General features: G+C 46.4%; 1 pseudogene; it reads right to left on the bottom strand.

Moving 5' to 3' along the window:
• Positions 1-1202: 1202 nt before the first annotated feature.
• LOC124017523 lies at positions 1203-27185 on the bottom strand (annotated as a pseudogene).
• Between the last annotated feature and the right edge of the window lie 732 nt (positions 27186-27917).

Below are 27917 nucleotides of genomic sequence, written 5' to 3'. Positions count from 1 at the left end.
AATCTCCCCGAGAAAAAGCAAGTGATAGAGAAATGAAACAAACATTGTATTTTGAGAGTAACAGACCCCCTCCCTCCCTCCCTCCCTCCCTCCCCCTCCCTCCCTCCCTCCCTCTACTCATCTCTTTGGTACATATAGGAAGGGGTAAACCAGCCACCTTTCTCCATGGCCTGAAATATTTTCTACCACCACATGGACCTCTATCTATTCTCCATCAGGGTTGCGTTTTCCCCATTTAATTGTGTCGTAATGGAGAGAGAGACAGAGAGAGAATGTGTGTTCACAGTGCTCTGCATAGAAGAGAGCCAATCGGAGCAATCGGCAAAGACCCAATCACAGTGTAAGGGAGCAAATCACAGTGAGGGAGTTCGATTAAGTGCACCAGGCTATGGCCCATGACGTGACTGGGCCAAAGCGGTGAGGGAGGAGTACCCTTCTCAAATCGAATTGTAATTTGTGCTGCTCGGTCATGTTGTCAACAAGGCAGCATCCTGAATCGTTCAGAAACATACATCTCTTTTTCCATAAAATATGTTTGAATCTTCAAATTAGTTTTCATTGGGAAGGCAGTTAAAGCCTTTTTAAAAATCAAAAGCAATCACTTCTGCATGTGAAAACACAGAATCATAGTCATTAAACCATGTGCTTAACCTACGTCACTTTTGTTTAGAGCCAACTTCGCCATCGGCCAAAACGGGGTACATGGCTCACTCCTAGGAGGCAACCCGGTTACAAAACTAATGCAATTAAAGCTAACCCAGTTCACCCGGGGAAGTCCGGAGCGTTAATTGAATACCCTCAGTGACACAGCCCAGAAGAGATAACCGATCAGTATGCTATGTATGTCCCCCCAAAAAGAACTCTTAACATCACGGGGCAGTCTCTACCATGCTGCTATTACTCATCTCTATGGTCCTACCATGGTCATCAAGGAAAGGACACACATTTAAAAAGCAACTGAAGGGGTTGGGACCAGCATACAGCACTGAGCAATAAAGGCATGTAATGTCAGTGAAATGACAACTTTTTGGTTGTCTATTCCATGACATGAAAAGACCACTATCATGCTTGTAATAATTTCAGAGTTGGTGTCATTCATCTCACTCTTGTCTGCTTGTAAGTAAGAAGAAGCCTGTCTGGGGTTTGATGCACTGCTTTCTTTTGAGGCGAGGATTGTTAACTCCTCTTGCATATGGTTGGGCAGCCATAAGGGGAATCATCAGGCAGTTACAGATTATACATGATACCACTATCCCACTGTCAGTACTGGGATGTAAACCGTTGTTTTCCATACAGAGATAGTTTTCCATATAGAGATGCTGTCCTCTGAGCCCCTGAATCACTCAGTGATACTCAATACCATGCAGTCGTATGAAAGTCCCAAAGTCATGCCTGACCTCACCCCCCAAAAATAAATGACGGTGAATTATTGACCTTGAGAAAATGTATATTTAGCAGCAGCCCCATAGCAAAGGAAATGGTGGCAAAAACAACTAAAGCAATAGCCTAACTGTAATGGGAACATCGTCAAACATAAAGGTCCATTGCAAAGTAATGCTGATATTATGCTGTGAAGTTGGGTATTTCTTAAATACCATAATACTGTATCTCTATCACGCTTTTCTCTTATTTTACACCTAACTCTCTGTAATCTTTCTAATGTTTTTTTGTTTGAGCATATTGAGCTCCATTGCTACATCCTTCTTCCTTGTAGTGGTTATAATTTAATATAACAAGATGTGTCTCTTGGCTGCTCTAAGTAGAGAGTACACTATTCACACCTTGTTTGCTCTGAAATGGGCACAGACTTGAACCTATATTCAATATGGCAGCATCTGCAGTAAACTCTTCAAACTTACAAAGGAGCACATCTCTATCTAATCACACCAGGTCACTTTAGTTTTCTGTACGTTCCTTGTGCTCCTGTTTTACTATATTTACTAACACCCCTCTTATCATCACAGAGTCAGAGAGAGTATTTAACATGACCAGATATTCCAAATATCTGTAAACACCATTGACACAAACTCAGGCACGGAGGGTTAGGGACAGCACATTGTTAAGCTCCCAATAATCAAGGCCTGAGCCAAGAAGACACCAGTCTCTTCAGGCTTGTCTGGAGAGTCCTGGTCTGGACACAATTGTGTTGATACCGGTAATTGCTTCTCCTGCTTTGCTGCCTGTTTATGATACATGCAGACAGTTCTTGTTTTTCACTAGGCTCCATCTCTAGTATAGTTCTCAGATACTTTAGTGTAGGTGGATTTAGAGGGCCTTAATCCAGAAGACTGACAGAGAGGTGGGGCACTCGCCCTCAGAAGATCCCTTTGGCAATTTTCAGGCCCTTCTGCTTCATGCGGGGCAGCGTAGAGCTGGCTACACTCTTGGCCCGGCCTGTCTTGGATGAGGTACGTTTCTTCAGCACGAAGTTATAGTTGGCGGTAGAGTTCATGGCATAGAAAACGTTGGCATTGTCTGGGATCCGCAGCTCTGTAGGGTGAGAGGAGAGGTGTATATACTGTTAGTAAAAACATTTGTTTTCCAGGTAAGTAATTCATAAATTAGGACACTATGCAAGATGGATGGAGATAAGTGTCGGTGGTAAGTACAACAAATTGATATACTATTAATGACAATCTGTTTGATTGATAATGAAAAGTATTATATGGGTGAAAACGAAAGGTCCAATGCAGCCATTTTTATCTCAATATCATTTGCATATTTCCGTTAGGGAACGCTTACTTTGAAGTGCGCGTGTGCAATAACTCAATTCGCATTTGCACTCCTAAACAACGCAATTTTTAAAACTTTGGCAAAGGGTAAAGTCTACAAAACTTAGTCCACTCTGTTCGTTACGTATTTTTGTTTTGGGAATTGAAAACTGCATTGAGATTAAATGTTTAATCGATGAGAAAATTTGCAGAATGTCGTCCAAAATCCATCTCGTTCCATCTTCTCCCTGCCGGCCACTGGGGTTCCTCTCACTACCATCTCACTGCCGGCCACTAGGATTCCTCTCACTACCATCACACTGCCGGCCACTGGGATTCCTCTCACTATCGTCGCACTGCCGGCCACTGGGATTCCTCTCACTATCGTCGCACTGCCGGCCACTGGGATTCCTCTCACTACCATCACACTGCCGGCCACTGGGATTCCTCTCACTATCGTCGCACTGCCGGCCACTGGGATTCCTCTCACTACCATCGCACTTCCGGCCACTGGGATTCCTCTCACTACCATCGCACTGCCGGCCACTGGGATTCCTCTCACTACCATCCACTGCCACTGGGATTCCTCTCACTACCATCACACTGCTGGCCACTGGGATTCCACTGCCGGCCACTGGGATTCCTCTCACTACCATCACACTGCTGGCCACTGGGATTCCTCTCACTACCATCTCACTGCCGGCCACTGGGATTCCTCTCACTACCATCACACTGCCGGCCACTGGGATTCCTCTCACTACCATCTCACTGCCGGCCACTGGGATTCCTCTCACTACCATTGCACTGCCGGCCACTGGGATTCCTCACTACCATCTCACTTCCGGCCACTGGGATTCCTCTCACTACCATCCCACTGCCGCCACTGGTTCCTCTCACTACCATCACACTGCCGCCACTGGGATTCCTCTCACTACCATCACACTGCTGGCCACTGGGATTCCTCTCACTACCATCTCACTGCCGGCCACTGGGATTCCTCTCACTACCATCACACTGCTGGCCACTGGGATTCCTCTCACTACCATCTCACTGCCGGCCACTGGGATTCCTCTCACTACCATCACACTGCCGGCCACTGGGATTCCTCTCACTACCATCTCACTGCCGGCCACTGGGATTCCTCTCACTACCATCGCACTGCCGGCCACTGGGATTCCTCTCACTACCATCGCACTTCCGGCCACTGGGATTCCTCTCACTATCATCCCACTGCCGGCCACTGGGGTTCCTCTCACTACCATCACACTGCCGGCCACTGGGATTCCTCTCACTACCATCACACTGCTGGCCACTGGGATTCCTCTCACTACCATCTCACTGCCGGCCACTGGGATTCCTCTCACTACCATCACACTGCCGGCCACTGGGATTCCTCTCACTACCGTCTCACTGCCGGCCACTGGGATTCCTCTCACTACCATCGCACTGCCGGCCACTGGGATTCCTCTCACTATCGTCGTACTGCCGGCCACTGGGATTCCTCTCACTATCGTCGCACTGCCGGCCACTGGGATTCCTCTCACTACCATCGCACTTCCGGCCACTGGGATTCCTCTCACTATCGTCACACTGCCGGCCACTGGGATTCCTCTCACTACCATCGCACTTCCGGCCACTGGGATTCCTCTCACTACCATCTCACTGCCGGCCACTAGGGTTCCTCTCACTACCATCACACTGCCGGCCACTGGGATTCCTCTCACTACCATCACACTGCTGGCCACTGGGATTCCTCTCACTACCATCTCACTGCCGGCCACTGGGATTACTCTCACTACCATCACACTGCCGGCCACTGGGATTCCTCTCACTACCATCTCACTGCCGGCCACTGGGATTCCTCTCACTACCATCACACTGCCGGCCACTGGGATTCCTCTCACTACCATCTCACTGCCGGCCACTGGGATTCCTCTCACTACCATTGCACTGCCGGCCACTGGGTTCCTCTCACTACCATCGCACTTCCGGCCACCGGGATTCCTCTCACTATCATCCCACTGCCGGCCACCAGGGTTCCTCTCACTACCATCACACTGCCGGCCACTGGGATTCCTCTCACTACCATCACACTGCTGGCCACTGGGATTCCTCTCACTACCATCTCACTGCCGGCCACTGGGATTCCTCTCACTACCATCACACTGCTGGCCACTGGGATTCCTCTCACTACCATCTCACTGCCGGCCACTGGGATTCCTCTCACTACCATCACACTGCCGGCCACTGGGATTCCTCTCACTACCATCTCACTGCCGGCCACTGGGATTCCTCTCACTACCATCGCACTGCCGGCCACTGGGATTCCTCTCACTACCATCGCACTTCCGGCCACCGGGATTCCTCTCACTATCATCCCACTGCCGGCCACCAGGGTTCCTCCTCACTACCATCACACTGCCGGCCACTGGGATTCCTCTCACTACCATCACACTGCTGGCCACTGGGATTCCTCTCACTACCATCTCACTGCCGGCCACTGGGATTCCTCTCACTACCATCACACTGCCGGCCACTGGGATTCCTCTCACTACCGTCTCACTGCCGGCCACTGGGATTCCTCTCACTACCATCGCACTGCCGGCCACTGGGATTCCTCTCACTATCGTCGTACTGCCGGCCACTGGGATTCCTCTCACTATCGTCGCACTGCCGGCCACTGGGATTCCTCTCACTACCATCGCACTTCCGGCCACTGGGATTCCTCTAACTATCGTCACACTGCCGGCCACTGGGATTCCTCTCACTACCACTTCCGGCCACTGGGCCACTGGGATTCCTCTCACTATCCATCCCACTGCCGGCCACTGGGATTCCTCTCACTACCATCACACTGCCGGCCACTGGGATTCCTCTCACTACCATCTCACTGCCGGCCACTGGGATTCCTCTCACTACCATCACACTGCCGGCCACTGCCGGCCATGGATTCCTCTCACTACCATCTCACTGCCGGCCGGGATTCCTCTCACTACCACTCACACTGCCGGCCACTGGTTCCTCTCACTACCATCTCACTGCCGGCCACTGGGGTTCCTCTCACTACCATCTCACTGCACTGCCTCTCACTACATCGCACTGCCGCTGGGTTCCTCTCACTACCATCACACTGCCGGCCGCTGGGGTTCCTCTCACTACCATCACACTGCCGGCCGCTGGGATTCCTCTCACTACCATCACACTGCCGGCCACTGGGGTTCCTCTCACTACCATCGCACTGCCGGACACTAGGGTTCCTCTCACTACCATCGCACTGCCGGCCACTGGGGTTCCTCTCACTACCTTCGCACTGCCGGCCACTGGGATTCCTCTCACTATCGTCGCACTGCCGGCCACTGGGGTTCCTCTCACTACCTTCGCACTGCCGGCCACTGGGATTCCTCTCACTATCGTTGCACTGCCGGCCACTGGGATTCCTCTCACTACCGTCGCACTGCCGGCCACTGGGGTTCCTCTCACTACCATCACACTGCCGGCCACTGGGATTCCTCTCACTATCATCACACTGCTGGCCACTGGGGTTCCTCTCACTATCATCACACTGCCGGCCACTGGGATTCCTCTCACTATCATCACACTGCTGGCCACTGGGGTTCCTCTCACTACCATCGCACTGCCGGCCACTGGGATTCCTCTCACTATCATCACACTGCTGGCCACTGGGGTTCCTCTCACTACCATCGCACTGCCGGCCACTGGGATTCCTCTCACTATCATCACACTGCTGGCCACTGGGGTTCCTCTCACTACCATCGCACTGCCGGCCACTGGGATTCCTCTCACTATCATCACACTGCTGGCCACCGGGGTTCCTCTCACTACCATCACTACCACATGTATACATCCAGTGAATTATCTGTCTCATTGTTCTATCTGTGGCACTATTTTCAAAGTAACATCATCACATGATCAACGACAATGAATCTTCAGTGTTTTTTCAAACCGGTGTTGAAAAATTGCTTTAACATTCACTCACAAACTTCATCTGAAAGTTTCAGTATTGATTATTTTAAACCCAAGAACATGTTTTAGAACGGTAGTCTCTGTAAGAAATATGCTAACATAATTGCCATTTGCTCCTAGATCGCAATCTAAATCGGTTACCTAGTTTTCAATTAAAATGGTCAAAGAGAAACAAAAATAGCTTATTAGCAAAGAGACATTTCTCAAGGAAGAATTTTGCTAGGACTGTCTGGGAGGGTTCAAATCTAATTTTATTGGTCACATACACGTGTTTAGCAGATGTTATTGCAGGGTGTAGCAAAATGCTTGTAACTGCTTGGTCTGAGTGGGGAGGGGAAAACAGTAAACCAGCTGTTATTGGCAGAGCAGTTTGGAACTCTTTTTATTGGTCCATTAACTAATTTACCCCCTGGTGATGTCACCAGGCAGGCCAAAACTCCAACCAGCTCTTACACTAAATGGGCATTATTATCATTTTCATAATTTCACAGTATTATTCCAACCTCATATTGTGGAAATATAAAGCACAGGAAATCAAGTTTTGGGGCCTTTAACATATCTTTGGTAAATTATCATATTACCTTTTTCTTCAGAGATTTTCTGCATCAGCTCATAGTCCTCAGCTTTCTCTCGCTCCAGGTTGTGTTTCACCATGGCTTTCCTGATGACTGCTGGCGTCTTGTCCTGACTGGTCACCTGCACCAGGAGATAAGAACACATTTTTAGTTGACATATAAAACTGATGTGCCTGAAATCTCTTCTCTGGCTCAGACATTGTTAATTGAATCAACCGCCCTCTGCTAACAATTAACATTTTCCACAAAGGAAAACATTTCACAAGAAATGAATCTATCAATATCAAATAACTCTCTCCTGCTCCTCCTCCTTGGTCTTACCAGGATGCTCTTGTACATGTTGCCGTTGTCCACCTCCAGGCTGACTCTGATGATGCAGCAGTCATCCACCTGCTGGTTGTAGCGGGGCAGGGAAAGGGTGGAAGTAGCAGGATACGGCTGAGACTGAGCGCTTGTGGGAGTGGGAGGCGCCTGGGAGAGGAGTGGAGGAGGACACCGAGGAGGACGAAGCACTGCTGGAACCGGAACCCATCCCTGAGGTGTCGAGAGATGACAGGGAGGTGGACTCCCAAAACTAGAGAAAAAGAGAGATTGATTACAACCATTTACAGTCCACAGAACAAGCTTCTGTTGCAGAGTGGCATGCTGCAATAAACAAATAAAATGTGAAATGTGAAAGTATGAGTCGTCAGTATAAAGATAATGAGGGTGAGAAGCTGAGAAGTAATGTCTGTGATGAGGACGGTAATGAGGAGGTTAGAAAGAAGAAACCCCCTAGTGTTAGAGTGAGAGGGTTAGAAAGAAGAAACCCCCTCGTGTTAGAGTGAGAGGGTTAGAAAGAAGAAACCCCTCGTGTGAGAGTGTTAGAAAAGAAGAAACCCCTCATGTTAGAGTGAGAGAAGTAAGAAAGAAGAAACCCCCAATGTTAGAGTGAGAGCTTTAGAAAGAAGAAACCCCCTCCATGTTAGAGTGAGAGGGTTAGAAGAAGAAACCCCTAATGTTAGAGTGAGAGGGTTAGAAGAAGAAACCCCCTAGTGTTAGAGTGAGATGGTTAGAAGAAGAAACCCCTAGTCTTAAAGTGAAGTGAAAGGGTTAGAAGAAGCCCCCCTAATGTGAGAGTGAGGTTAGAAAGAAGAAACCCCCTCGTGTTAGAGTGAGAGTGAGAGGTTAGAAGAGGGTTGAAAGAAACCCCTAGTGAGAGGGTTAGAAAGAAGAAACCCCCTAGTGTTAAGAGGGTTAGAAAGAAACCCCCTAGTGTTAGAGTGAGAGGGTTAGAAAGAAGAAACCACTAGTGTTGTAGAGTGAGAGGGTTAGAAAAGAAGAAACCCCCCTAATGTTAGAGTGAGAGGGTTAGAAAGAAGAAACCCCCTCGTGTGAGTGTTAGAAAGAAGAAGAAACTCCTCGTGTTAGAGTGAGGGGTTAGAAAGAAGAAACCCCCTCGTGTTAGAGTGAGAGGGTTAGTTAAGTGAGAAGAAACCCCCTCGTGTGAGAGTGAAAGGGTTAGAAAGAAGAAACCCCCCTCGTGTAAAAGTGAAAGGGTTAGAAGAAGAAACCTCCTCGTGTTAGAGTGAAAGGGTTAGAAAGAAGAAACCTCCCTAATGTTAGAGTGAAGGGTTAGAAAGAAGAAACCCCCTCGTGTGAGAGTGAAAGGGTTAGAAAGAAGAAACCCCCTCGTGTAAAAGTGAAAGGAAACCCCCTTGTTAGAAAGAAGAAACCCCCCGTGTAAAAGTGAAAGGGTTAGAAAGAAGAAACCCCCTCGTGAGAGGGTTAGAGAAAGTAATGAAGTGAGAGGGTTAGAAAGAAGAAACCCCCTAATGTAAAAGTGAAAGGGTTAGAAAGAAGAAACCCCCTCATGTTAGAGTGAAAGGGTTAGAAAGAAGAAACCCCCTAGTGTGAGAGTGTTAGAAAGAAGAAACCCCCCCTCGTGTAAAAGTGAGAGGGTTAGAAAGAAACCTCCTCGTGTTAGAGTGGGGAAAGGGTTAGAAATAAGAAACCCCCTCGTGTGAGAGTGTTAAAAAGTTAGAAAGAAGAAACCCCCTCGTGTAAAAGTGAAAGGGTTAGAAAGAAGAAACCTCCTCGTGTTAGAAGTGAAAGGGTTAGAAAGAAGAAACCCCTCGTGTGAAAGTGAAAGGGTTAGAAAGAAGAAACCCCTCGTGTAAAAGTGAAAGGGTTAGAAGAAGAAACCCCTGGTGTAAAAGTGAAAGGGTTAGAAAGAAGAAACCCCCTCGTGTAAAAGTGAAAGGGTTAGAAAGAAGAAACCCCCTCGTGTAAAAGTGAAAGGGTTAGAAAGAAGAAACCCCCTCGTGTGAAGAAAAGAAACCCCCTCGTGTAAAAGTGAAAGGGTTAGAAAGAAGAAACCTCTCCGTGTTAAAGAGTGAAAGGGTTAGAAAAGAAGAAACCCCTCGTGTGAGAGTGAGAGGTTAGAAAGGAAACCCCCTAGTGTTAGAGTAGGGTTAGAAAGAAGAAACCCTCATATGTTAGAGTGAGAGGGTTAGGGTAGTGTTAGAGTGAAGGGTTAGAAGAAGAAACCCCCTCGTGTTAGAGTGTGATGTTTAGAAAGAAGAAACCCCTCATGTTAGAGTGAGAGGGTTAGAAAGAAGAAACCCCTAATGTTAGAGTGAGAGGTTAGAAAGAAGAAACCCCCTAATGTTAGAGTGAGAGGGTTAGAAAGAAGAAACCCCCTCATGTTAGAGTGAGAGGGTTAGAAAGAAGAAACCCCCTAGTGTGAGAGTGAGAGGGTTAGAAGAAGAAACCCCTCGTGTTAAGTGAAGGGTTAGAAAAGAAGAAACCCCCTCGTGTTAGAGTGAGAGGGGTTAGAAAGAAGAAACCCCCTAGTGTGAGAGTGAGAGGGTTAGAAAGAAGAAACCCCCTCGTGTTAGAGTGAGAGGGTTAGAAAGAAGAAACCCCCTCGTATTAGAGTGAGAGGGTTAGAAAGAAGAAACCCCCCTAGTGTTAGAGTGAAAGGGTTAGAAAGAAGAAACCCCCTCGTGTGAGAGTGTTCGAAAGAAGATACCCCCTCATGTTAGAGTGAGAGGGTTAGAAAGAAGAAACCCCCCTAATGTTAGAGTGAGAGGGTTAGAAAGAAGAAACCCCCTCATGTTAGAGTGAGAAGAAAGAAGAAACCCCCTCATGTTAGATTGAGTGTTAGAGGAGAGGGTTAGAAAGAAGAAACCCCTAATGTGAGAGTGAAGGGTTAGAAAGAAGAAACCTCCTCATGTGAGAGTGAAGGGTTAGTGAAAGAAGAAAGAAAGAAGAAACCCCCTCGTGTAAAAGTGAAAGGGTTAGAAAGAAGAAACCCCCTCGTGTAAAAGTGAAAGGGTTAGAAAGAAAAAGAAACCCCCTCGTGTAAAAGTGAAAGAAGAAACCCCCTCCTGTGAGAGAGTGAAAGGGTTAGAGAAGAAACCCCTGTGTAAAAGAAAGGGTTAGAAAGAAGAAACCCCCTCGTGTTAGAGTGAGAGGGTTAGAAAGAAGAAACCCCCCTAATGTTAGTGAGAGGTTAGAAAGAAGAAACCCCTCATGTTAGAGTGAGAGGTTAAAAGAAGAAACCCCCTAGTGTTAGAGTGAGAGGGTTAGAAAAGAAGAAACCCCCTCGTGTTAGAGTGAGATGTTTAGAAAGAAGAAACCCCCTCATGTTAAAGTGAAAGGGTTAGAAAGAAGAAACCCCCTAATATTAGAGTGAGAGGGTTAGAAAGAAGAAACCCCCTCATGTTAGAGTGAGAGGGTTAGAAAGAAGAAACCCCCCTAATGTTAGAGTGAGAGGGTTAGAAAGAAGAAACCCCCTAATGTTAGAGTGAGAGGGTTAAAAAGAAGAAACCCCTAATGTTGAGAGTGAGAGGGTTAGAAAGAAGAAACCCCTCATGTTAGAGTGAGAGGGTTAAAAGAAGAAACCCCCTAATGTTAGAGTGAGGGTTAGGAAAGAAGAAACCCCCTAATGTTAGAGTGAGAGATGGTTAGAAAGAAGAAACCCCCTAATGTTAGAGTAAGAGGTTAGAAAACCCCTCATGTTAGAGTGAGAGGTTAAAGAAGAAACCCCCTCATGTTAGAGTGAGAGGTTAGAAGAAGAAACCCCTAGTGTGAGAGTGAGAGGGTTGAAAGAAGAAACCCCCTCATGTTAGAGTGAGAGGGTTAGAAAGAAGAAACCCCCCTAATGTTAGAGTGAGAGGGTTAGAAAGAAGAAACCCCCTCATGTTAGAGTGAGAGGGTTAGAAAGAAGAAATCCCCCTAATGTTAGAGTGAGAGGGTTAGAAAGAAGAAACCCCCTTGTGTGAGAGTGTTAGACAGAAGAAACCCCCCTCATGTTAGAGTGAGAGGGTTAGAAAGAAGAAACCCCCTCGTGTTAGAGTGAGAGGATTAGAAAGAAAAGGTTGCTGAGTGGAGAAATGCCGTGAAGTTATCAGGAGTCTGCCACTCTTTCCCCAAAGCAGAGGCTGAATAAGCCTACTGAGGATGTAGAGCTCTATAGAGAAATCACAGCCACAGTTAGCCAAAAGTCTGCCCGGTAAAGTAAGTACATGGGTCGGTGTCAATTCACATGGCCCTTAATCATTATAGAACATTCATTCAAAGACATGACGATGTCAGGACTGAAATTGCTGCAGTGATGCTGTAATTTCAGTATCTCAGAAAAATCAAGATGGATGTGTGAGCTAATGAAATGCCTCTGCATCTGGTGGGTGTTCTCCTCCCCATATGTGACCATGGTCCGCCTCCTCACCTTTCTCTCTTGGGCGTCCGGTGAGTCCGACAGGAAGTTGGAGTTGACATCCTCCAGGTCCAGAGCCGCTGGAACCGGCTGAGGTGACGCTGAGGGTGTCCCCACTATCAACTCCCCCTCCCTGGTACAGTCTGAAGTGAGACTGGTCAAAACGACTTGAGTGGGAGCTTCCTGCACTGCTGCAGCTGGCCTCCAGTTAACTGGCGACTGAGATGGAGGAAAACACAGAGACGTATAAGAACCGGACCTCTAAAAAGATCAGACTGTACACAATGGAAAACACAGGGTAAGGATGTACGCTAAAAATGTCAATACTAATTTTCAACTACACTGAACAAAAATATTAACGCGACATGCAACAATTGAAAAGATTTTTACTGAGTTACAGTTCATGCAAATCTGTCAATTGAAATAAATAAATTAGGCCTAATCTCTGGATTTCACAGCTGGGAATAAAATATTTGTTAGTCACCAATACTTTAAAAGAAAGGTAGAGTGGATCAGTAAATGATCAGTATCTGGTGTGACCACCATTTGCTCATGCAGTGTGACATCTCTTAGAGTTGAGAGTTGATTAGGCTGTTGATTGTGGCCTGTGGCCTGTGGAATGTTGTCTCAGTCCTCTTCAATGGCTATGTGAAGTTGCTGGATTTTTATGCAACTGGAACACGCTGTTGTACATGTCGTCCAGAGCATCCCACACATGCTCAATTGGTGACATGTCTGGTGAGTATGCAGGCCATGGAGGAACTGGGACATTGTGGAGGCTAGTTTGACAAACTGTAAAATTATCTAAAACCACGTTGGAGGCGGCTTATGGTAGAGAAATTAACATTAAATTATCTGGCAACAGCTTTGGTGGACATTCCTGCATTCAGCATTCCAATTGCATTGTGTTGTGTGACAAAACTGCACATTTTAGAGTGGCCTTGTGTTGTGTACAGCACAAGGAGCACCTGTGTACTGATCATGTTGTTTCATCTGCTTCTTGATACATCACACCTGTCAGGTGGATGGATTATCTTGGCAAAGGAGAAATGCTCACTACCATGTATGGAACATTTCTGTAATCTTTTATTTCAGCTCATGAAACATGGAACCAACACTTTGCATGTTGCGTTCATATTTTTGTTCAGTGTATAATACATTTAGGGATAGTGTGAAAAGTTGTCTATACTATATGGGACTTACTCGCTCAGCGTTTTCCATGATGCCCCCGTTCTTCTTGGCTCCTGAGAGTGTTGCTGGCACACTCAGACAGCGGTTCAATCTCACAGGACAGAGTGTAGCTGTGGAGAAAAGGAATGGAAATGACAACACTGTATGACCATAGACTTGATTCTATTCATTATTTACATTTCATTAAAAAACTTAGGCCCCTCTCCTCACCTCTCTGTCTCACTGAGTCTCTCCACTACTGAGAACCAATCCCTGAAGAGGCTGTCCTGGGTGAAACTGTGTTTGTTGGATGCCAACTACTGACTTAATCTGAGCTATTACCTCAAACTCCTGCACACAGACACAGAGACAGAGACAGAGAGACAGAGAGAGAGACAGAGAGAGAGACAGAGAGAGAGACAGAGAGAGACAGAGAGAGAGAGACAGAGAGAGAGACAGAGAGAGACAGGAGGTGAGTCTCTGCCAGTCACCTCTGGTGGGCCACAACCATAATACCAGGGCGTCTCCTGTTTACCAACACCTATTTATCATAGGTACATATGAATTTAATTTACTCACGCTTCTCAAAGTTGATAAGTCCACTCTGGAATAGAGAACAAAGAACAATTAGATGTGGGCACTATTCATGTTGCTATAAACAGAGACTTAACAAGTGGACTGAAGAGGCTACAGGATCCAGAGATAGATAGAGATAGACTCTCACCTCTGTGAAGTCTTTCATAGCCGTGTCCATCATGACCAGGTCAGTGAGAAGGTGCCCAGGTAAGGAATGGTCCCCTGCATCACCCCTGGGACAGACAGAGTCAGAGAGGGAGTTGTCCAGAGAGAGCAGTGACCACAGGAGCAATAACACTCATCTAACCACTAGATGGTTATGAACACAATAACAGCATAAAGTGGTTGACTTTGGTATTCCATGTAAAAAAAAACATCTCGACTCACCAAGTCTCTGCTGCTGGTGTCTCCTCTGTGCTCGTTTAGGGTTCATCTCCAGGGTGGCAAATTTGGAGGTGCCCTCCCTGCAGAGAGAGGGAGGAGAATCTGGTTTTACAAAACTGCCTAGAACAGTGCAAAAACCAAATGGGAAACAACTGGTATTGGCCATGATTCAATTTCAGAAGAGTAGACGGACAGGCTTAACTAATTCACAAATATATGAGAGGGTGCAGTATGGGCACTGTCGAGTTAACTCTCACGTTTCTGTGAATGGTGCAAACCAGAGTGATTCTTCACCCCCAGGTAATGAGAGCTTGCAATCCTACACAGGCCTGGTTGGGCTGGCCGAGATAGATAGAGTAGTAGTGGTAAGTGGGAGCAGAGGTAAGCAGGACAACGCCTTGGGATATCCCTTACAGGCTCATGCCTCATTAGGGTGGTGCTCTTATCTGTACTTGCCAACTGCCTATGACGTCAGCTGGGATTCCCTCTGAGCAAGCACAGGTTTCCTCTGTCAATTCACAGCCAATGTACAAGTACGTCAACAAGACTCCAGGTTTCAATGTTAGGGCCAATTCATTTACACGCCTAATAGCCTAGGAATGTGGATAGGAATACCTGTTGGAGAAACACTCTGCTTTTTCCAATCATAATGGCTTTGTATGACATCAAAGCAATTTCCCCATTTCACCAGTGAAAGAATATGCTGGCAGTTAAAGAGTAACTTATGCTAAATAGGCATAACAACGACGAGGGCACGTCTATTTCTTTGTGTAGGAATGTATTCAGGTGAGCAGACTAAATATGTTTATCTTGGAGGATTCAGATATAACTGAATACGTTGTCTGCTCTCTAATCCTCTGTGATCTTCATCAAAGAGAATATGACCTGCCTCTAGTCCTGGTAGAAGCACTGAGCTCGTGTTGAAAGAGTAAAATATGAACGACTACTGGTGACACGCTCTTCTTCTGCAGGCATGCGGTCAGTTAGGCATATCAAGTCCTCTCGAAAAACACAAACACACTGACACTTGCACTGGTGGATCTGATACACTTTAGAGGGAACACTACAAGGTAAGATTCTATACAGTGTTGTACAACTCATGATGACTGATAAATGAGCGAGCAACTGAGAGGAGACAAGGTGTTAGCTAGTTTGTCTCAGCTAGTTTGTTCAGGTTGCTATGGAGACCCAGCTGTACAGATAGAGATGAGGGCCAATAAAGCATTAATGGGTCAGCCAGCCACATTTCCTGTCAACTACTGAGTTGTCAACCCCCACTTTTGACACAACCACATGCTGTTGATGCAGTCCCTATCCTAAAAGATCTACTAGGTGCTGTGTAACATTTGGGTCATTTATGCACACAATCGTTTCGACATCCACGCTTCTCCCTCTGATCATTGACCCACCTTGACCAGCAGCTCTCGGCTTAGAGAGAGGTTGTTGTCATCCGAGAAGATTTCTGACAGCTCACGGAAGGTGCGGAAATTCTCTCTGTTGGCAGAATAAGTCAAATAGGTCAAAAGAGGAACCTGATATCTCAGTGGCAAAGACACACCTAAACCACCACTGCAAAAAAAACAACATAAAATGACATTTTAACTTCTACCATCAACCCAACCATAAACCCATGTCACTAATGATGCTTTCTTTGGTGGTTGGGGAACTTGACCATGAAACCCCCCTGGTTCAATTCATAATCTAATAGTACACCCTCCAACCCAACTGTTATCCCTCTGTCGCTGATCCCCTGTCTCACCTGGACACCTCATCCCAGGTCTTCTTGAGTCGGTGGAGAGAGTTACACTGCAGAGCAGAGAGGATAGCTCTCAGAGATGAGAAGTTCTTGAGGATCCGACATTCCTAAACACAACAGAAAGAACCCATGGAGTGACAAAAACAGACATGACCCAATGACCTACACATGAAACTAACTGTTGAGTGATTGAACCAGAGAGTGGGTCTAATGCCTTACCCTGGCCACCTCTATCCAGCGCTCCACCAGTCTGGCCCGCTGGGTGGGCTTCAGACGGGGGTTGCTGAGGCAGGTGGTGATGACACAGTTGGTGACACTGTTGAACTGGGCCACAGTGGCCCGAATGGTGGGGCCAGGTGCTCCTTCCCCCTTCTTATCCCGCTGGGACCAGATGCCCCCCAGGCAGTGGTAGGGGACCACCTTCTGGAACAGATCCTACAGGGTGATGTCAGGGGGGAGGGAGAGAGAAGGGTAAGTAAGGGTGAGCACAAAGAAGACGAAATTGAAGTAACTTGAACTCGAGCAGCAAGTTCAAATTAAGAGGGGAATGTCTCACCGCATCCATGAGTGTGAACTGCTCAGCAACCATGATGGGGTCAAAGGACAGTAAGTTCAGGGCAGGAAGCTCGTCCTCAAAGACACTCTCTTCCTGCGTGGCGAACGGACAGCCAACCTGCTCCACTGTAAAGAAAACACAGCTGAGATAATAATCAGACTGCCTAAATGACCGTCTATTTGACCAGTTCACCACAGGCCCTTAATAAGCATCAGCATCCCCATCATCCCTGATATCTCTGAGACACAGACCAGTTTAACCCGATCCTGGCTCTCACCGTTAAGGTCCGGCTCACACCGATGCCTGCGATGGAAGAGGGCCAGCAGGTTGAGTGCACGGCGCTCCAGGTCGGAGCCAGGGAAGTGTTGGTGCAGGTAGGACATCAGGTGGTGTAGACAGCTATACTGTGGAGGACTCCAGAAGTCCTCTGAGTACTGGTCCAGCCACGCCCCCAGGATGGACGACACATTGCTGCAAGACACAACCCGGATGGGAAGAGGCAGGGAATGAGGAGACGTGCAGATGACAGAGAGGGAAGAGCACCAGTGGTACATTAGAATTCTGAAAGATCAAACTGTTTGAACACGCTGGTCTCCCCAGACACTTACTGTCTGATCTCTGTGTGGTCCTCCTGAGTGTGTCTGTGTAAGTCTATACCAGGCTGGTTCTGAAACTTGGCATACCTAAGACATGAAGGACAACATCTGTCAACGTTCTACAGAGGGGACTGACACGTACACTGTGTTAGTTTGTGTGTGTTTGTGTGTACACCTGCAGGTGTGGTTTTAGCTTCATAGCCGACAGTCTCTGTACCTGTTGAGTAGGAGGCCCAGCACCTGCCGGGTGGTGGCGAAGGAGCGGTAGGTGCAGAGGAAGATGGTGACGTAGGTGGAGTCCTTGCCCCTGAACGCAGACACCATGTATTCCACCAGCCTCTCCAGCGTACCAGCCTTAATGGTGCGTACTTTACATGTCTCATACAGGCTGAGAGCAGAGTCTGTCTCCACGCCCAGCCATCGCTGCCCTTTACTGGCCGACTGGTGCAGCTGCACTTTCCTCAGGGTGATGGTGAAGACTGCCCCCTCCTCCACCTCCTCTCCGATCTCCTGTGTCGAGCTCTACAGGGGGAAAAAAGACAGCAAAATGTTGGAAATACACAAGCAACGTTTGAGATCGGGCCTTTGCTCTATCTCTCTATCACTCACAGTGGAGGCTGCCGAGGAGAGGTCGGCTCATAATACTGGCTGGAATGGAGTCCATGGAATGGCATCAACCACATAGAAACCACCAGTTTGATGTGTTTGATACCATTCCATTAACTCCATTCCTGCCAGTATTATGAGCCGTCCTCCCCTCAGCAGCCTCCACTCCCTTCTTACATCAGCTGATGTCACAAAGTGCTGTATAGAAACCCAGCCTCAAAGCCCAAACAGCCAGCAATGCAGGTGTAGAAGCCCAATGAAATAGGCCATAAAACAGTTCACTGTCGTTGATTGTTGTCACCATTTGTTTTTTTCTCTCCAGCTCTCCAACACAGAATGTTGTAAACAGTAACGGTCATTTAAACGCACACAGTCTGACATAACCAGTACATGTAGCAGAATACATTTACATTTACATTACAGGACTTTACAGTGAGCATCCCAGGCACTTGGCCCAGGTAGCCAAGCAACATCGGTTGAATCACTTTTTGGCTTCCGACCTCTATGGCGGACTGGTATGTACAGTAATCTAGCACGCCACAGACATCAGTCATACCTTTACTTGTGTATCTGTCACACACTATTCACTATGGTCCTTCTGTAGCTCAGTTGGTAGAGCATGGCGGTTGTAACGCCAGGGTAGTGGGTTCGATTCCTGCGACCACCCATACGTAGAATGTATGCACACATGACTGTAAGTCGCTTTGGATAAAAGTGTCTGCTAAATGGCATATATTAGAACCTTTCAGTAGCTGGGTATACTGCAGCTTCTCCCTCAGGACATCTGCTGTTTGTCGTAGCCTACTCTGTACTACTCTGTTTTCATGGAGTGGAGCAGCTGCATTTCCATTTCAAGTGCTATATTCATACTATCAATGATGCAACCTATTTGTGAACAGAAGTGTTGTTACAAATCTTTTTATTTTTTTTACATGTTTGTAGCCTAGTGGTTAGAGCGTTGGGCCAGTAACCGAAAGTTTGCTGGATCGAATCCCCGAGATGACAAGGTATAAATCTGTTGCTCTGCCCCTGAGCAAGGCACTTAACCCACTGTTCCCCAGGCGCCGATGATGTGGATGTCGATTAAGGCAGCCCTCCATACCTCTCTGATTCAGAGGGTTGTGTTAAATGGGAAGACACATTTCAGTTGAATGCCTTCAGTTGTACAACTGACTAGGTATCCTCCTTTCCCTTGTATGGCAGAGGCTGAGCACACCAGCACTGGACTTGTCAGTGAGAGTAGCCCTTATCATCTGAGCCATACAGATATGCTGCTGGCCTATCAATCTATACCCAATGGAACACAGCCCTGCTCTTAATTAACATAATGGCAACCTCTCTAGGTTCATGGAGCAAGGCCTCAAATCAGTGCTATTCAGATTCACCAGGTCTTGAATAATGAAAGAATGAAAAGGAGAAAGAAACCATAATCCTAATGTAAATGTAGATTAAAGGGTTCAAATAAGATTAGGTTTGTGTGAAAAACTCTATTTGTGTAGTCTGTGTATGTGTATACAGTGATGAACTGTGGCTGCCTGTGGTATGGCTGTGCCACACAGGACCTATTTACAACTGCAGAAAAGTCAGGGGACTCTCCAGAGACCGGGTTTCCATGGAAACCAGAGGAAACTCCCAAAGAGCCACAGGAACTGGGCATAAGTAGGGTCAGGAAACAGACATATACGTAAGTGAAAACAGCTTCCCCCATTTAGCCTTAACCAGTCATATTCCCTCTCTGCCTGACTCATAGCTTAGTCAGCGAAAGAGGTGTCATGGGTAGCCCTAGTCGTGTGCCTTGGGTCTCAATTCCACTTTCTGTTGTTCTAACACAAAAGGAGCCACCATAACAAACATACAATATATAGATGTAGGATCATAATCCGAGGCCAGTTTGCTACAGCATGAAAATAATCCTGCAGCAACAAATGTTCATTATTATGTGGATTATAATGAATGGACAGTTTTTTGTATGCGTAGATACAGTTTTGTAAGGAAAAATCAAGCCTGAAATTTCAAAGTGGAAATGTTTAAATCTCAAATGCATTACACCTTTTAAATGTCCTGCATTGCCATAAAGTTATCCTGCAACAAGGTGATCACATTAAGATCCTACATCTGTTCACCATCAGATTCAAATAAACTACGAAGACCTTTGTCACGCACCATCTCATTGACAGATTTTCATTATTCTGTGAGTACTCGTTCATATGATAATTTGATTAGTGCTGATTTTTTTAAATCAAGTGTTGATAGGCCTACTTGAGTTAATTTTGAATTAAGTGTTGGATCTGGAGTTGATTTGATCAAGTGTTGTACTTGAGCACACACTAATAGAGTGGCACCATGCATTCTGAAGTAAACTTCCTCATTATGACAAACAGGTGCTGCTGTCACAAGGGTGTGATGATGACTAGATACTAGACAGTGGTGTGAATCTCTAATAGGGAAGAAAGGAAATGAAACTCACGTGGGGAAGAGTCTCCTTTTAAACAAGTCATCAGTTTATCGGAAAGCGAATTCTAACTGGAAAGTCCATCAAAAATGAAAGAATGAAAACTAGTCTTGACTTGACAGGCCAGGAACCTCACTGTAACCACGACAACTGCAACATTTGAATGGGTTCTGTTTTGCAAGCTCGCTTTTTATGCAAGACTGTGTCCGAATGAAAACATCAATGGGGAACTTCCTCTGTCAATGCAAGTTGACAATGAGTGGTCATATTCATGGTCTCACCTACAGTGTGTACCATGTATCCCATCTATAAAAAAAGAAATCTATCTGGATGTGTTAGCTTCAGTCATTTAGAAACCTTATGAATAGCATGTAGCGAGGCTGTAGCCACAATGACAACATAAACAAAGCATTGATCTTTGGACTCTGAGCTAGTGCCAACAGAGACCTCCATCCTTCAGCCAACAGTTGCAGATAATCCGTTCTTTACATGTGCCTGATTACACATTGTCACATGGCACTATTACAGCTAATGCACATAGCATCGCTATAACAATCGACTTTTATAATTGTATTTCGGTAGTTTGTTGATAGTGTTGGCTATTGGGAAATTGTTGGCAAATCCACAGCTGGTTTCATAATCATCCTCTCCTACAGTTGTTCAGGGAACTGACACATAGAAAGCTCACACCAGAAAGAGATCTACTCCGAAATAAAGTAAACAAATACACAACACAAACAATAGTGCAGTCCAACAGAGACCCTCTAGCACAGGCAGCAGCTTCCGTTCACACACAATGACTGTTGAAAGCCAATGAGATCATGTACAGCTTAGGATCACTTTTTCTAGAGCAAAATCTCAACTATAAACACAAATATACACACAAATTACACAAACTGTGCAGAAAATGTCCCGTAGACATCAGTTTATGATTTACAAAACTTAGTGTGCAAGGGTAAAATGCGAGTGTGTATTACCTGCTTGTCTTACTCATTTTCTTTTGAGTGCTGTTCTTTAAGAGAGGGCCTGTGAGCACAAAAAGAGTTGAATGTTCAGAATGTTCTTTGTTTTATGTGAATTCATATCAGGAGCTGTATCCACAAAAATTATATTTGGAATTGTCAGACAAGAACAAGGCCGACATCCTTGCTATAACATTAGTAGCTTACGGTTTGGGACATAAGTAGGAATTCATGTTTGGAAGTAAGTCAAAGACAACTACTTACTTGGTATTAAGTTTCAAAAACTTGGAATAAAGTTATTTTCCAGGATGCAGGCCTAAACATTCCAGACACTGTCTGTTTCTTTCATTCCACCTTCCTGAACCTCAGTGCCACTCTCCCTCTCTTTCACTCGCTGTCCCTCTTCCTTTCCCTTTCTCTCCCTTTCTCTCCCTTCCTCTCCCTTTCCCTTTCTCTCCCTTCCTTTCCCTTCGTCTCTCTCTCCCTTCCTCTCCCTCTCACTTTCCCTTCCTCTCCCTCTCACTTTCCCTTCCTCTCCCTCTCACTTTCCCTTTCTCTCCCTTTCACTTTCTCTCCCTTTCCCTTCCTCTCCCTCTCCCTTTCCCTTTCTCTCCCTTTCCCTTTCTCTCCCTCTCACTTTCCCTTCCTCTCCCTCTCCCTTTCTCTCCCTTTCCCTTTCTCTCCCTTTCCCTTTCTCTCCCTTCCTCTCCCTTTCCCTTTCTCTCCCTCTCCCTTTCCCTTTCTCTCCCTTTCCCTTTCCCTTTCTCTCCCTTTCCCTTTCTCTCCCTTTCCCTTTCTCTCCCTCTCCCTCTCACTTTCCCTTCCTCTCCCTCTCCCTTTCCCTTCCTCTCCCTCTCCCTTTCCCTTTCTCTCCCTTTCCCTTTCTCTCCCTTTCCCTTTCCCTTTCTCTCCCTTCCTCTCCCTTTCCCTTTCTCTCCCTCTCCCTTTCCCTTTCTCTCCCTTTCCCTTTCCCTTTCTCTCCCTTTCCCTTTCTCTCCCTTTCCCTTTCTCTCCCTCTCCCTCTCCCTTTCCCTTTCTCTCCCTCTCCCTTTCCCTTTCTCTCCCTTTCCCTTTCTCTCCCTTTCCCTTTCTCTCCCTTTCCCTTTCTCTCCCTTTCCCTTTCTCTCCCTTTCCCTTTCTCTCCCTCTCCCTTTCCCTTTCTCTCCCTCTCCCTTTCTCTCCCTTTCCCTTCCTCTCCCTTTCCCTTTCTCTCCCTCTCCCTTTCCCTTTCTCTCCCTCTCCCTTTCCCTTTCCCTTTCTCTCCCTTTCCCTTTCTCTCCCTCTCACTTTCCCTTCCTCTCCCTCTCCCTTTCTCTCCCTTTCCCTTTCTCTCCCTTTCCCTTTCTCTCCCTTTCCCTTTCTCTCCCTTCCTCTCCTTCTCACTTTCCCTTTCTCTCCCTTTCCCTTTCTCTCCCTTCCTCTCCCTCTCCCTTCCTCTCCCTCTCCCTTTCCCTTTCTCTCCCTTTCCCTTTCTCTCCCTTTCCCCTTCTCTCCCTTTCCCTTTCTCTCCCTTCCTCTCCCTTTCCCTTTCTCTCCCTTCCTCTCCCTCTCCCTTCCTCTCCCTCTCACTTTCCCTTCCTCTCCCTCTCACTTTCCCTTTCTCTCCCTTTCCCTTTCTCTCCCTTTCCCTTTCTCTCCCTTTCCCTTTCTCTCCCTTCCTCTCCCTCTCCCTTCCTCTCCCTCTCACTTCCCCTTCCTCTCCCTCTCCCTTTCCCTTTCTCTCCCTTCCACTCCCTCTCCCTTCCTCTCCCTTCCTCTCCTCTCACTTTCCATTCCTCTCACTTTCCCTTTCTCTCCTTTCCTTTCTCTCCCTTTCCCTTTCTCTCCCTTCCTCTCCCTCTCCTTCCTCTCCCTCTCACTTTCCCTTCCTCTCCCTCTCCCTTTCCTTTCTCTCCTTTCCCTTTCCCTTTCTCTCCCTTTCCCTTTCTCTCCCTTCCTCTCCCTCTCACTTTCCTTCCTCTCCCTCTCCCTTTCCCTTTCTCTCCCTTTCCCTTTCTCCCCCTTTCCCTTTCTCTCCCTTTCCCTTTCTCTCCCTTTCCCTTTCTCTCCCTTCCTCTCCCTCTCCTTTCCTTCCTCTCCTTTCCCTTTCTCTCCCTCCCTCTCCCTCTCATTTCCCTTCCTCTCCTCTCCCTTTCCCTTTCTCTCCCTTTCCCTTTCTCTCCCTTCCTCTCCCTCTCCCTTTCCCTTTCTCTCCCTTCCTCTCCCTTTCCCTTTCTCTCCCTTCCTCTCCCTCTCCCTTTCCCTTTCTCTCCCTTCCTCTCCCTTTCCCTTCCTCTCCCTCTCACTTTCCCTTCCGCTCCCTCTCACTTTCCCTTTCTCTCCCTTTCCCTTTCTCTCCCTTTCCCTTTCTCTCCCTTTCCCTTTCTCTCCCTTCCTCTCCCTCTCCCTTTCCCTTTCCCTTTCTCTCCCTTCCTCTCCCTCTCACTTTCCCTTCCTCTCCCTCTCACTTTCCCTTTCTCTCCCTTTCCCTTTCTCTCCCTTTCCCTTTCTCTCCCTTTCCCTTTCTCTCCCTTCCTCTCCCTCTCCCTTCCTCTCCCTCTCACTTTCCCTTCCTCTCCCTTTCCCTTTCTCTCCCTTTCCCTTTCTCTCCCTTCCACTCCCTCTCCCTTCCTCTTCCTCTCCCTTCCTCTCCCTCTCACTTTCCATTCCTCTCACTTTCCCTTTCTCTCCCTTTCCCTTTCTCTCCCTTTCCCTTTCTCTCCCTTCCTCTCCCTCTCCCTTCCTCTCCCTCTCACTTTCCCTTCCTCTCCCTTTCCCTTTCTCTCCCTTTCCCTTTCTCTCCCTTTCCCTTTCTCTCCCTTTCCCTTTCTCTCCCTTCCTCTCCCTCTCACTTTCCCTTCCTCTCCCTCTCACTTTCCCTTCCTCTCCCTCTCCCTTTCCCTTTCTCTCCCTTTCCCTTTCTCCCCCTTTCCCTTTCCCTTTCTCTCCCTTTCCCTTTCTCTCCCTTCCTCTCCCTCTCCCTTTCCCTTCCTCTCCCTTTCCCTTTCTCTCCCTCCCTCTCCCTCTCACTTTCCCTTCCTCTCCCTCTCCCTTTCCCTTTCTCTCCCTTCCTCTCCCTTTCCCTTTCTCTCCCTTCCTCTCCCTCTCCCTTTCCCTTCCTCTCCCTTTCCCTTTCTCTCCCTTCCTCTCCCTCTCCCTCTCCCTTTCCCTTTCTCTCCCTTCCTCTCCCTCTCACTTTCCCTTCCTCTCCCTCTCACTTTCCCTTCCTCTCCCTCTCACTTTCCCTTTCTCTCCCTTTCCCTTTCTCTCCCTTTCCCTTTCTCTCCCTTCCTCTCCCTCTCCCTTTCCCTTTCTCTCCCTTCCTCTCCCTTTCCCTTTCTCTCCCTTTCCCTTTCTCTCCCTTCCTCTCCCTCTCCCTTTCCCTTTCTCTCCCTTTCTCTCCCTTTCCCTTTCTCTCCCTTTCCCTTTCTCTCCCTTCCTCTCCCTCTCCCTTTCCCTTTCTCTCCCTTTCTCTCCCTTTCCCTTTCTCTCCCTTTCCCTTTCTCTCCCTTTCCCTTTCTCTCCCTTTCCCTTTCTCTCCCTTCCTCTCCCTTTCCCTTTCTCTCCCTTTCCGTCTCCATTCAAATGAGCTACAAATCCACCTACAGTTTCTCATTACAGTACTCAGTCAAACTTCCGCCTGCAGTCTTCAGGATGAGATCCAACAAACAATGGTCTCCTTCACAAAAAGGACATTTTTAGAGCATTTCAACACACACACACACACACACACACACACACACACACACACACACACACACACACACACACACACACACACACACACACACACACACACACACACACACACACACACACACACACAAAACAACAACAAAGTCTGCAATTAACTCTTCGGAGGGAGAGTATGATTTGCTATTGACTTATTTGTTTGACAAATTATATGTCCAATTTGTTCATTACCACATAATGTGGAAATACTCTTTAAATTCTTAAGCCCTCATATTTTAATTATTACATGATTAACAATAACACTTTTCAATGACGGTCCGCCATCTTTTACCAAGGAGAATTTGTGCCAGTATCACCAGTTTAATCTCTTTGATTGACCTAATAAACTCAAAACCCGAAATAAACAATTACCTATAAAGTGCAGTACTTTATCATCATAACAGTACATTGGCTAGATGACTATGAACCATGGCTAATGGACAAGGGCCAAAGGAAGGACACACATATACAGGGTGAGGACATCATCCACAAGACAAAGTGGCTCCTCCTCTCTACCCTTGGTTGTACCACTATCAGTAATGTAATATTTCAGATGACAGAGTGACCATAACAGTATCAATCTTATGCCAAGCCTGTGTCACAGCACTCCTGAGATAGACCCGAGTTATTTACAGACTCTCACTACACCATCATTTCAGCTCAAGGATATATAACTGCATATGGGTTACAGGGGCTATAGGGGCCCTAAAGCAATCAACAGCCATTGGCTGAAGTGTCAAATTCATTTCAATGGACTGAGTTTATTTATACACAACTGAACTATTGAATTCCAATACTGTACATTCACCATGCCGACTCAGCTGAAGGAGAAGAATGGTTGTGATTGTAGAGGCAGCTCCTAGGCCAATGAAAGAGGGGGATTAAGCATTAGGTAATTGTGTTACTGGAGAGGATTAGATTACAGGAGAGAGAGAGTTAGTAGATGTAGGAGTGGAGACTGAATTGCCCTCTACACTTGTGACAAATGAAGGAAACATACTGTCTTTAATAATAATGGAGCGTTTGAGTTCCAGCCTTTCCTTTCACAAGCTTGTTGAAACTCTTAAGGCAGCATTTATTCTTCAGAAGGATATTGAACATATTTAGAAACATGCATGCCAGACGGTGGTGTTACTGGTAACATACAGTAAGTACACACACACGGTGTGTATAGGCACTTTCCCAGAATTACATATGTTTTGCCTGCCAATTCTGGATCTGATGTAACAACTAACAACATTCAAAGTCACTGTATCAATTACGCTCTCGTCCTCATCTGATCTCCTCTGATCGAAGAAGGCATTATGTAAGGCCAACCAAATTGATTAGTCATCCCCAATGCTTTATTTGCGGCAACCTCTCAGTGAAAAACAACTGTTAAACGTACAGACCCATAGTATAATATGTGCTGAGGTATATGTACTTCTTTACACGTTCCCCATCTGCCTATAAGGCCAGTATTGAGCATCAGCAGATAGTAGCCTAAATTAGAAGGAACATAGCCCACTTTTGAATCTTCCTTTGAAATGTGGGTAGTACAGGACACTCAGTACTTATGTCATGATAACAACCATATAAAAACTGTGAAACATCACTGGAAACTTCAGTAGGCCTACATTTTATACATTTTGATAAGACTCTAAATCAATAGGATACTACCACATCCCAAATGTTCAGTTTAGGGACACTAGCTCTAGGCCACGAGCCTAGAATTACTCATTCGGTATTGATGTAGAGTTCTTTACGCACAGCTCACTGGCTTACCTCAAATAGTGGTAGGTCAGGGTCCAAATGGGTAAAACTGTGAAGGACCACCGGGCTTTCGTCCTCGCCAACCTCCAGCTTTACCCCATCCCAAATATTTCGCACCTTCCATGTTCCAGCATCAAACATCTCATCGAGGAATCCTGATTTGATGTTTTGCGCATCGGAGTACATCCCCATAAAGTGGACCATTGATAAAGGATACGATTATGGCAGTCAATCGCTGCTGTGACAACCTATCTTGGTCGTACATCCATAGTTCCTTCGTATGATAGGCTACAATAACATTATTTTTTACCATGGACCCACCCACACAGTAAAAACGGACGTACATAGACGGAGTATGCTTCTGTACTAAAGGCAAGCGCATCGACCTACTGTACTTGGTAATGCATGACTCAGTTACGGAAAGTGCTTCATAGCTCCACCTTTCTTACGGTACCCGTCCCTCGGGGAATCGTTGTTACTATTATGTCGCTGTGGAAACCGTCTCCAAAGAATGTATTGTATATTGATACATTCGTCCGGTTCAAATGTATTCACTGCATGTATCCATAACGCGCAACAACAGAGGTATTATACCTCGGTAGAAATATAAAAGGATAGAAAACAACTAGAGCATATTGGCCACCAAAACCTTAGAATAAATCTAATGGATGGACCATAGTCAGTGAAGCATTTTGAAGGCAAGTGAATCCTTTAGACGTTATGTACCCCCAGGGAATGGGTGAGTATAACAGTACAACTTCAATTAGTGCTGGGGTATTTTTACAATTGTGCAATGACTCCTAAGCGATTATCTTGAGGTGAGGCAACAACTACAAGTAACATTCAATACTTTTCTCCTTTTTTGAAAAACAGCTGGTTATCTAAAAAAAAAGATGATACGTTTGCAGGTCAAAGGAATTGTATCATTTAGGGGTATAATTGTATCGTTAGGGGTATAATTGTATCATTTAGGGGTATAATTGTATCATTAGGGGTATAATTGTATCATTAGGGGTATAATTGTATCATTTAGGGGTATAATTGTATCATTAGGGGTATAATTGTATCATTAGGGGTATAATTGTATCATTAGGGGTATAATTGTATCATTAGGGGTATAATTGTATCATTAGGGGTATAATTGTATGTTCTGTGGATGAGTGCTCATGTCATCTCCGACATTGACTGGACAGACAATTTTGATGGTATTTCTCTTGAGTGACACTTCCCTCTACTGGTCAGAATTGGAACACACTTGCAACCTCTTAAGAACCAAACATTACTACAGCACATTGCAAAATACAATATTCAACAACATACACTATTCTAAGTGTGAGAAAGAAGAGCAAAACAGGTGTGACTGTGAAAACATCTGCTTTAACAACAGGGGGTGTTTTCTCCAATACATTCCTGAGCCCACATGT

The sequence above is a fragment of the Oncorhynchus gorbuscha genome, unplaced genomic scaffold (assembly GCF_021184085.1).
Source record: "Oncorhynchus gorbuscha isolate QuinsamMale2020 ecotype Even-year unplaced genomic scaffold, OgorEven_v1.0 Un_scaffold_2668, whole genome shotgun sequence".
In the NCBI taxonomy this organism is placed as follows: Eukaryota; Metazoa; Chordata; class Actinopteri; order Salmoniformes; family Salmonidae; genus Oncorhynchus; species Oncorhynchus gorbuscha.
Note: the sequence above shows the minus strand (reverse complement) of the source record. Positions and strands in the feature narration are given on the sequence as shown.